Genomic DNA, 10,470 nt, shown 5'->3' on the forward strand with positions numbered 1-10,470 from the left:
TGGTTGCTCACAATCCAATTATAGGATTTAACAAAATGGAAAGAAAAATGCTTGGAGGTTTGGTGTAAAATTTGTAGAAAGGAGGAGCACTATATAAATGAATTCCCAGTGATGAAAAATTATATGGCAACTGGTGTATCCAACCCACTAGCACAAGGAAGATGATTATGGTGTGAAATTTTTAGAGTGTGGGGACATTCACCCTTGAGTTTCCCCATGATGTGGAAGTGTGAAACCTTTGTAAGAATTGTTGGGCCTCTAAAATGACGTTAATTTCACAACCTCTTGTCACCTTTGATATATAGTCTCATCTTGTCTTTTTACACCCCCATCATCCTTTTGTTATGTTATTTGATGTCATCATAGGATAAGGTAATCATTTTTCTCATTTAATTCCTAATTTCATTGTTTTTTAATGAATTAGAGAGTTTAATATTTGTTTTATTGCTAGCAATGGTTTTTCCTAGTTCAAACCCTACACTATCTATAGATGAAACATCAATGGTCAAAACATCAACAAACAATTTGGAGGAAAACCAAAACATGGGTTTTTTCAATAGTAGTATCAATATGCTTCTAAATGATTCATAATGAAACTAGGTCACAAGGACGACCAAGTTTCAACCCAAAATTGGCAAGTACCAGATAATATAATTTGGGCACGATTTCCAGGAATATGAAGATGAGTTTGAGAAATATAACACATGGCTTTTTTCCATAAGGTCCTGATTTAGGTACCTTCCAAGAAAATTTCTCAGAAAACGCACGGTGTGGGACATAACATCTGTTTTCTAATTACAACCAATTTCCAAATGCACAACCCAAATTGAGCACCCCACCATGAAGGAAATTGAATGTATATGCAAATATATGATTGTATGACTAAGAAAATAACTTGTAATAAGATTTGGAGCTATCTTTATAATCCAGATCCATGAAAATGAGATAGAAAGTTGTTTAATATTTTCGGAATTGGGGGAATTAGGCTCAATTTGCCTTATCACGTTTTTGTATAACTATGTCACTGAAGAACACTAGAAAATGGGGCTTTTTATAGGTTAAAAAGTTCTTATAGGTTCTAGAATTGGCTACGTAGATGGGGTGGAAAATCCACTTGATGGATGTGAAGACCGCCTTTCTCAATGATTTTGTTGAGGAGGAGATTGATATAGTGCAGCCAGAAGGATTTGAGACATATGATTGGGAGTCACATGTGTGTGGACTCAGGAAAGCATTGTATGGTCTCAAACAGGCACCCTGAGCATGGTACACTCAAATTGACAGTTATCTCACTCGATTGGGCTTCATCAAAAGTGAAGTAGATGTAGACCTCTATCACATTGTGGTAGATGATAAGTTTCTTATTCTTGTTTTGTATGTCAATGATTTAATATTGACAGGTGATGAGTAGTTGATCCTCTCTTGCAAAGAGGATCTTGCAATAGAATTTGAGATGAGATACATGGGATTAATGCATTACTTCCTCACGCTGCAAGTATGGCAAGGTGATGGTGAATTATTTATGTCTCAAGGGAAGTATGCCTCTAAAATACTTCACATATTTCACGTGGAGAGTTGTAAGCCCATGGAAACACCTCTAGCTACAAACTAGAGGAAGGAGAATGCCACTTAAGGTACAGAGGTTGATGCTACCATTTGTGAGAAGCTTGTAAGGTATTTGATGCATCTTGTGAAAACAAGACACTGCATGTGCTATGCAGTAAACAAGTTGAGTCCTATCAAGTTGTATTGGAAGGCAACAAATCATGTGTTATGATACCTTAGAGGCACTACCGAGTATGGATTATGTTACAAGAGGATAGAGGGAGTGAAGCTCTAAGGCTTCACTGATGCAGGTTGGGTAGGGAGTCCATTAGATAAGGAAAGTAATTTAGGTGCTAAATTCAATGTGGGGTCTGTAGTTATTTCTTGGTACATTGAGAAGTAGAGGTGTGTGGCACTCAGTTCAATAGAGGATGAATACATGGCTGCAAGTCAAGAAACATGTGAGGCCATCTAGATGAGGAAAATACTTGTGGGCCTTTTCAGTCAGGAGATGGATCGAATGATGATATATTATGATAATCAAAGTTGCATTAAGCTCTTTGAGAATCCGGTATTTCATGACATGTCCAAGCACATTGATATTCGGTATCATCATTTGTGGGACTATGTGAAAAGGAGAATTATGTTGCTACGGTAAATTACAACTGTGGAGCAAGATGTTGAAATCTTCATAAAGGAATTATTAAGAGGTAAATTTGAATTCCACTGGTGTAGAATACAGGTGGTGAAAAATCCCTTTCTTGCTAAGAGGGAGTGTTAAAAAATGTAGCAAGAAATGCCCAATTTGACTTTATCCTTAGTCAAATTGAGTAAATTAAATTTCCACATCATCAGGACTACTTGGAGGTAGTTAACTAGTGTGGCATAGCTCTTCTCACTTAGTTAGCTCAGTAAAATCAAGTTAGAGGTCTTGGAGTTCAATTATGCATGTGTGATTTTTAAATTTTAGCAATATAGTTCAAGTATTTTCATTTGTATTCAATTAACTAACCTCTAACTATTGATAGAGTCAGTTGAAGGTCAGTTGTGTAGTGGGACAACGATCTAACTCGGATATTTATTAGTTGACTGATCAATCAACCCAAAATAGCTAATGCATGCATGGAATTCAAATTCCTTAGTTGAAGTGGAAATGACAAGGCAATGTAACATGAGTTTTATACTAGTTTGAGTGTATAGTTGTTGCATGAGGTCAGGAGATCAATCCTCGGGAATTGTGCAAGAAAATAGGAGGAAATTCCTATCTTTTAGGAGCTAATTTACTGAAGGATTGTGCAAGGAAATAGGAGGACAAATGAGCAAATAATTGGCTAAGTGTTGGCTAAAGTTTCCCATTTAGCAGAGAGAACAATTATTCTTTTGTAGGTTGTGATTAGAGTTGGAGCGAGCAATTGTAATAGTTTTTCTATTCAACTGATTAATGTAAAGAGGCTTGAGGGGTTTTTCCCAGTTCGATTCCCCTAGAATTAAATATGTAATTTTGTTTTTTCTTATTACATGTCTATGCTTCTAGATTATGATTTCCATTCCGTGGATCCGTAGAGTAGAATTGTGTCTCTTGTTTTTCAGTTTGAAATCTTGAGCAGTTGCAATTTCTATCAAATTTCTACATATCATGAGGGTGGAGGTAGGGGGGATAATATGCAGGTGAGAGTGTGGGTGATAATATACAAATCATATTATTAATATGATTTTCATATTATCTCCTACCACCACCACCATCACCCTATACAAATCATATCATCATCCCCACCCACACCATCATATTATCTCCCCTTACCCCAACTCTCATGATATCTTTACATAAATGGAGGAAAGTCATTGAAGGATGCAAAGAAAAGTATAAATTTTAGGGGAACTCCTATTTATCATGTAATTTTTTTATGATTATTTTTCATCTAAAATTTCCCTTCACATAACATTTGCTATTTATTTTTACTCATAATTTAAACATCATGCATCAAATGTGTCTTTATAAATTTTTGGTTGTGAATATAAAACTAAATTTTTAGTTAATATACGTTTTCTTTTGTATGAAATTTTTTAATTCTAACTTGACCATAAAATATCGTTTAATCAAGTAATATCGTAGATGTACATGTTTTATATTACTTCAAAAAGATCAAACATATTCATTCAATAGTATTCATTCCCAATGCCAAAATAGTCAATGATTTGATATAATTATGTATAGTCACTATTTATGTAATTTCAAATATTATACAAATGGTGCTAAATCATTCTCAATTTTTTTTAAAGTGGTTTGGTAAATCAAATTAACTATAATGTATTTTGAAGAGGTATAATTGATCTCAACTTTCAACATGATGATTTGGACTAAAGGAGGACCTTATAAATAATTAAACAAGTTTGAACTCACTTTAAAATAGGAATGAGGGAGGATTCTAACATTTCAAGCAATATAACATATAGTGCATGTATTTTGAACAAATTCATAATCTTTGGATAAGTAAGAAGGATGAAGTTGTCCACACACGGGGCGTAGAACAATTGATTAATGGGTGTGTTGTTAAGACACTCCTTGCTTAAAGGTCACCAATTTGAAACCCTATGGGTGTCTTGCTAGTATAACCCTCAGCCAAAGGCTATAGTGGTAGTTGTTGGAATTAACCCTATGTCACGTTTGTACAAGGTTGGCCTAGTTGTCAATTTCTCTAGTTACAAAAGAAAAGAAAAAAGATGAAGCTTTCCCATTGGCACCCTAACACCTAAAAGGCCCAAACCCAATTGTGGATTCAAGTATGAATTTATTAAACGCATATCAAACCTAACAAATAGATCAATTTTCTAATCAAACTAATAAGTAGACCCATTTTATAAAATCTTGATTTGTCACTACCATACCAACACCGATAAGCTATATAAAAACTCTTAAAATAAGAAAAAAAATCGTTGTTTCCCCCAAACAAACAGGTAAGGTTAGCTCTATTATTTCTATTGGACAACAAAATTGCCCTTGGATTTAAGTACTTTATCCGTATAAATTAGTGTTTTACATAGCATACCAATGGCACATGGGTGTGGTCATGCCATGTGAACCTCAAATTTTAAAATGCAAGCTTAAGTGTTCAAGATATAGGCTTAGGTGTGCACACTAAAAGATTTGCAAGTAAACATGGGTTTTTTTCTAAGAAGTCAAAGAATTCACTACATATGAGTATATGTTTTTTGGTTTGGGACCCCTGACTTCTTTCATTTTATGCAATCTTATTTAAAATTAGCTATATATGAAATATTAGAATATTATATATATATATATATATATATATATATATATATATATATATATATATATATATATATCTATATATATATATATATATATATATATATATATATATCTATATCTATATATATATATATATATATATATATATATATATATATATATATATATATATATATATATATATATATATATATATATATATATCTATATATATATATATAAATAATCTATCTATCAAATTGATACTTTAAAAATAAGTAAACATTATCACTAATATGTAGCCACTAAAATAAAATTAAACAAGTGTAATATGTAGTGTTGGTGCTTAGTACCTCCCTCTTATGCAAAAAATAATTGATAGCTAAATTATAGTAAGAACAATAAAATTAAAAGTTCTTCTTTGTTACAATCATTATCAAAATATCATAATTCTAGTAATTGAAACTATGTGAGAGAACCAAAGTTGGATTTGAATCATGATAAGTTTTAAGCTCTCCATTTTTTATGGAGTAATATAGTGATTAATTTATATCTTTTTTATGTTTTTGACTTTTGTTATTTGAATTATTGATTTTAATTTTATTCTATTTATATTAAGTTAGAGTGAAACAGTTTTATTTATGACTTCAAAACTTTAATAACTTCATAAAATCTATTTAAAATTTTCAAAACTAATTTAAAGTCAAAGATATTTTTAATCAAAATTAAAAACAATGGGGTGAATGTGATCATATAACTTAGTTATATTAAGTGCATGCTCTAAGCACCACAACCTTGGTGGAGGGGGAATCAAATTATTAATAATCTATTGGTACATGATAACATAGTTTTATGAAAAAAGGGTTAGCAACAATTAAATAATTAAACTATCAAAAAAATAATATGATCAATAAAATATAATGGAAAAAGGTGAAAAAACATTGTTTATTTCCCGTAGAAAAAAGTCGTAATTTTATTCATATGAAGAAAATTACATTTTGTAGATGCTTAAAGCATATGCATATGCGTTGTTCCTCAAACCAGGAAACAAAAGAATACAAAACAAAGAAAAGAGAAAAAGTAATGATCCAGCTGGCCGATGCTTTCCTGCCCTCCTTCTTCTCCACTCTTCGCCAACCACCAGTGTTGGGTGTGGGAGCAATAATGGCAAGCTGGTTTTCCATTGTATTCATTGGTTGTTCCTTGTCAGATTCTGATCCTTCAGAACCATGTGGTCTTTTGATGCCACCTTCTTCCAATTGAGATACTTGTTGCTGCTTCATATTGTATTGCCCCAAGTTAGCCTCCCGGGTATTCTCTTCCTGTGTGTTTTTCTGTTCCATTTGTGTGTCTGTAGGTTCTGCCTTAAAATCCTCTTCTTCCAGCGGTTCGGTATATTGCCAACCTTTGGGATTTTTCTGTTGTTCCTTATTCCCTTTGGGCTCCTTCCTAGCCAGTGGATAGGCGTATTGAAGGTGTCAGTTTGCAAGCATCTGCGACATCTGAAAGTTGTGTTTTCGTAGTCGAGTAGTTGTGTCCATAGTGAATTATTGAAATTTAGTGTGATGTGATCTGGTAGCCCCTGATTGAGATCCACTTCTACACATATTCTGGCAAATGTGAAGATTCCCCGAATAGCTCTGTCTCCATCCGATTTAGGAACTTCCCCAAGGAGTTCCCATGGCTATCAGGACTTTACGATGCCAAAAATGTAGTGGGAGGTTATGTAGCCTTACCCACACTTGCATTGTTGAAACTACCATGGTATTGGCATCGAAGTCCGGAAACCAGGGGGTGATGAAGAGACCGACATTGCCCCAAAACCAAGGCCCTTGATTTATGATGTTTTCTCGTTCTTGTTCTGTGCTGAATCTAACTATAAAAAAACCCTTTGGGCATAGGTAAATTTCATAGTTTGATGACCAGTTGGTAAAGATCCATTGATGCAGTGCATTTGATTTTGGCCAGTAACCATTAAATCTACAGATGACAACATTATGGGTTAAATCTGTGTATAGATCAGTTACCTTCGGCAGGGATACTGTAAGCATTGGAGATTCCGGCTTCTGTTCCACGATGTAGGGGCCTGGTAGCTCTGGTGTTGGTGCTGGTTTGTTCTGCATTTGTTCCTTCCCTTTGACTGCATCACGAAAGGAGCCTGAAGTTTTAGAACTGGCTCCCTTGCAACTGCCCCACAGTCTTAGATTTAGTATGATAGTTGAATCTTTGATGACGCCATAGTCCTGAAGCGTGTGATTGTCCTGTAGGTTGTGTCCTGTATATATCAGATTTTGGTATTCTGTTGGGGTTCCCAGTTTTTTCTGAATCTCCTCTTTTAATTCTTGAATGCTCATCCCCTTGCTGATCTGGAGGCAGTAATGTCTTCCTTCTATCGATTTGATAAAAATTTGCCTCAGATCTTCCTCCATACATGGGGGATCGACCTTGTCTAGGTCTCGATCTGTTGGATCTGTCTTCTCTGTGTGTCCAAGAGCACCACACAACTTGGGATTCTGTTCATGCCTTGTTATCCCATGTTCAGCCTCGTCAAGGTCATCGTTCAGAGGCCCAATACTTTCATTTGTCGAGAAAGCCTGGATCTCCCTTTGCCTGGTGGTTTTGGAAAGAAAATCCCGGCCCTGAGTCTCATTTCCCCCTTGATGGCCTTAACCCTCGCTAGTCCAAAAATGTACAGAGACACAGCATGCCTTATAGCCTTCAACCTTTCACGTGCTTCCAAATCTTGCCTGATTGTCGTTCCTTTGTCATTTTGCTTGTGCATGACAGAGCGATCTTTCGTTCCTTGTCCTGGTTGAGATCTGCTTGATCCAGTCTTTCCAATGCATAGGTGTCCCTCCTGTAACCCGGCCGCCTCAAAGTTCAATGGTTTCAGATCTGAACTGAAATCCTCCGCGACCTTCTTTACAGCTACCGTCCAGTGGTTGTTGATATGCATGTAGAGGGCAAAGATGGTTTTCCAAGGATCAATCGGGTGTGCAGCTTTGTGGATGGCCCTAATGAGGCCTGCAATTGTGTAGATCTCACCTTTCCAGTCTCTGGATCGGGTATAATGGTCGTCAGAAGAGAGATCCATGCTCTGGCAGGATTGTGAGCTTCCATTTCGGTGGCAGCGAGGGTTTCCTTGGTACCCAGGGTCCTTGGTTGGGTTTCTCAGAAAGATCTGTGATCTGTTAGCTGAGATCGTGCCAAGGAGGTCAAGCTCATGTGCAGCTACAGTTCCTGCCATGGTGAAACCCTTGCTCACGCTGTATCGAAGTCGAGAAGTCGCCATGGCTCCCGATTCCTCCTATGAAAAAACATTGTTATTAGAAAACAAACAAAACACATATTTCATTAAATTTGGAAGTTTTCTATTACAAGGCCTTCAACAACATTCATTCTTTTGTAAATTGCCATATTAACGTAATTCAACTTAAAAATAATTTTAGTATGTCTAACATCCAATGAATATATTATAGTTATGGATAATTGGACTAGATTCCTCGTTATTTGAATTTTGTGTCTGATGACTCTAACCCCCTTCCCCACAACCTACAGTGGATTTATTGATTGAATGATGGTGATGTGAGGATCTTAGTGTAAATGGCAAGGATGTGTGTTGCTTGCGTTGCATTGAAACTATTCTACTAAAAACTTAGTAAAATGTTTTTGTGCTCACTTTTCCTATGGTCCCTTCATGCCTTTATGAAGCACTAATGAGGGGGTGATCATTCATCTTCGTAGCATCCAGGGATCCATTATAAAAGTTGGGCATTATTGATCTAGTTATTTCAAGAAGGTTAGGCACCATTGATCTATCTCCACTCAAAGCCAAGTACATCAAATGAGATTTCTTAAATGGCTATTCAAGTTGTTCCATTGTGATGGACAGTGTCACAAATTGAAGTAAACAAGAATTAGTGGTCTTCTTGTAAGTAGTGGAGGCAAGGGTTTTCAAAGATTAGTACAATTGATGGTAGTGTGGATATTGATATCTCCTTGTAAACATTGTCAAAACCAATAATAGTCTCGATGTATGTAAATACTAGTCTCAGTTGTATGGAAAACCCTGATTGACCATTACTTTCACTAAGAGGAGAAAATGAAAAGATTTTTTAATGGGGAAAAAATAACTGTGAAACATAACTCATGGATTTTAGTTGAAATTTATATAAGTCCTCGTGTTCTTTAATTATTAAATACTTAATGTAAATACATATAAATTATCGTTAAGATATTGATTTTGAAGATTAAATATGTATTAAAAGGCATTCATCTATGACACTTGATTTTTCATATAGTCTGAATAAACCACTTTAAGCTCATTATCAATTAATTCTAATTAGTTTTGTAAAAGATATATATTTACTTACGTTAAGAGCTTTATTTCAAAAATAAACTACATTTATAAACTTATATCAATACATATAACTAAATGGAATTGAATAAATAACTTCCAAGTCTTGTTAGATTATATTAGATTATTTTAAGTACAAATAGTTTCTTTAAGAATTGAAATTTACAAAATGTTAATCTTGATGGGAAAATCATGTCATATGGTGAGAAAAGTTTAAAGACATCCATTTATGGCTCATCTATTGAATGAGCTTAAATAGTCTACTTAATGCTCATTGTGAATTCATTAATCCATGTTTTATTAGAAAATGCATTTTTTACATGGATTTTTATTCTAGAAATAGCAATGTCACATTTATACATTTATATTAAACCACATGATAGTTAAATAAAAGACAATTAATGGTTTCTTAACTAACTGACTTATATGACATGATTACATATAGAAATAATTGATTTAAGAATGCATAGTTAGAAAAAGTTGTCAATTCAAAATAGAATAAACCAGTTAGAACTCATCAACAATTTGATTTTAAATTATTAATTTTCTAAAAAATATATTTTTACTTACATTAAAAACTTCATCTCAAAAACAAATTGCATGTATACATACATACATACTAAATAGAATTTAATACATACTTGTCTTGTTGGCTTCCATGAGATTATTTCAATTACAAATAATTTATTTAAGAATTGAAATTTACCAAATGTTAATAGGGGTGGAAAAATCAAATGTCGTATGTTGCAGAAAGTTTAATTACCTGTATTTATGACCGGTATCATGAATGAACTTGAACAATCTACTTAACATTCATTACCAATTAATTATTCCATGTGTCGTTCGGAAAAACATTTAATTTTACATGGAGTTTTGTTTCAAAAAACAATGTCGCATTTATTGAATGCCCACTGTTGCTTTTATTGTTGAATGCCCAGTGGCGAATTTGTTGAAAACTGCTCACTGTTGCTTTTATTGTTGAATGCCCAGTGGCGAATTTTTTAATGCGAAACTACCCACTAGCTACTTGATGTTGATGATGGAAAAAATTGTTGATCGCCCACTCGTGAATTTGTTAATGATGCCAATTAGATACTTTTTCGATGCCCACTGGCTAATGTGGATGCCCACTGGCTGATTTGATGAAGACTTCCCACTGGATGCTTTTTCTTATGTTGTCGAGACTTTCAGTGTGACAACCTACTTCAATTCCATTATCATTTCCCCCCATTGTTAGCTGAAAGGAGAGACAATTATTTGCAATTGATATTTGAACTCCCCCCCTTCAGGTGTAGGAGAGTTTTACCATCTTCATTTT

This window comes from Pinus tabuliformis, chromosome 2_2, assembly GCF_031772625.1.
Source record: "Pinus tabuliformis cultivar Carrire ecotype Pingquan chromosome 2_2, CPIR1, whole genome shotgun sequence".
In the NCBI taxonomy this organism is placed as follows: domain Eukaryota; kingdom Viridiplantae; phylum Streptophyta; class Pinopsida; order Pinales; family Pinaceae; genus Pinus; species Pinus tabuliformis.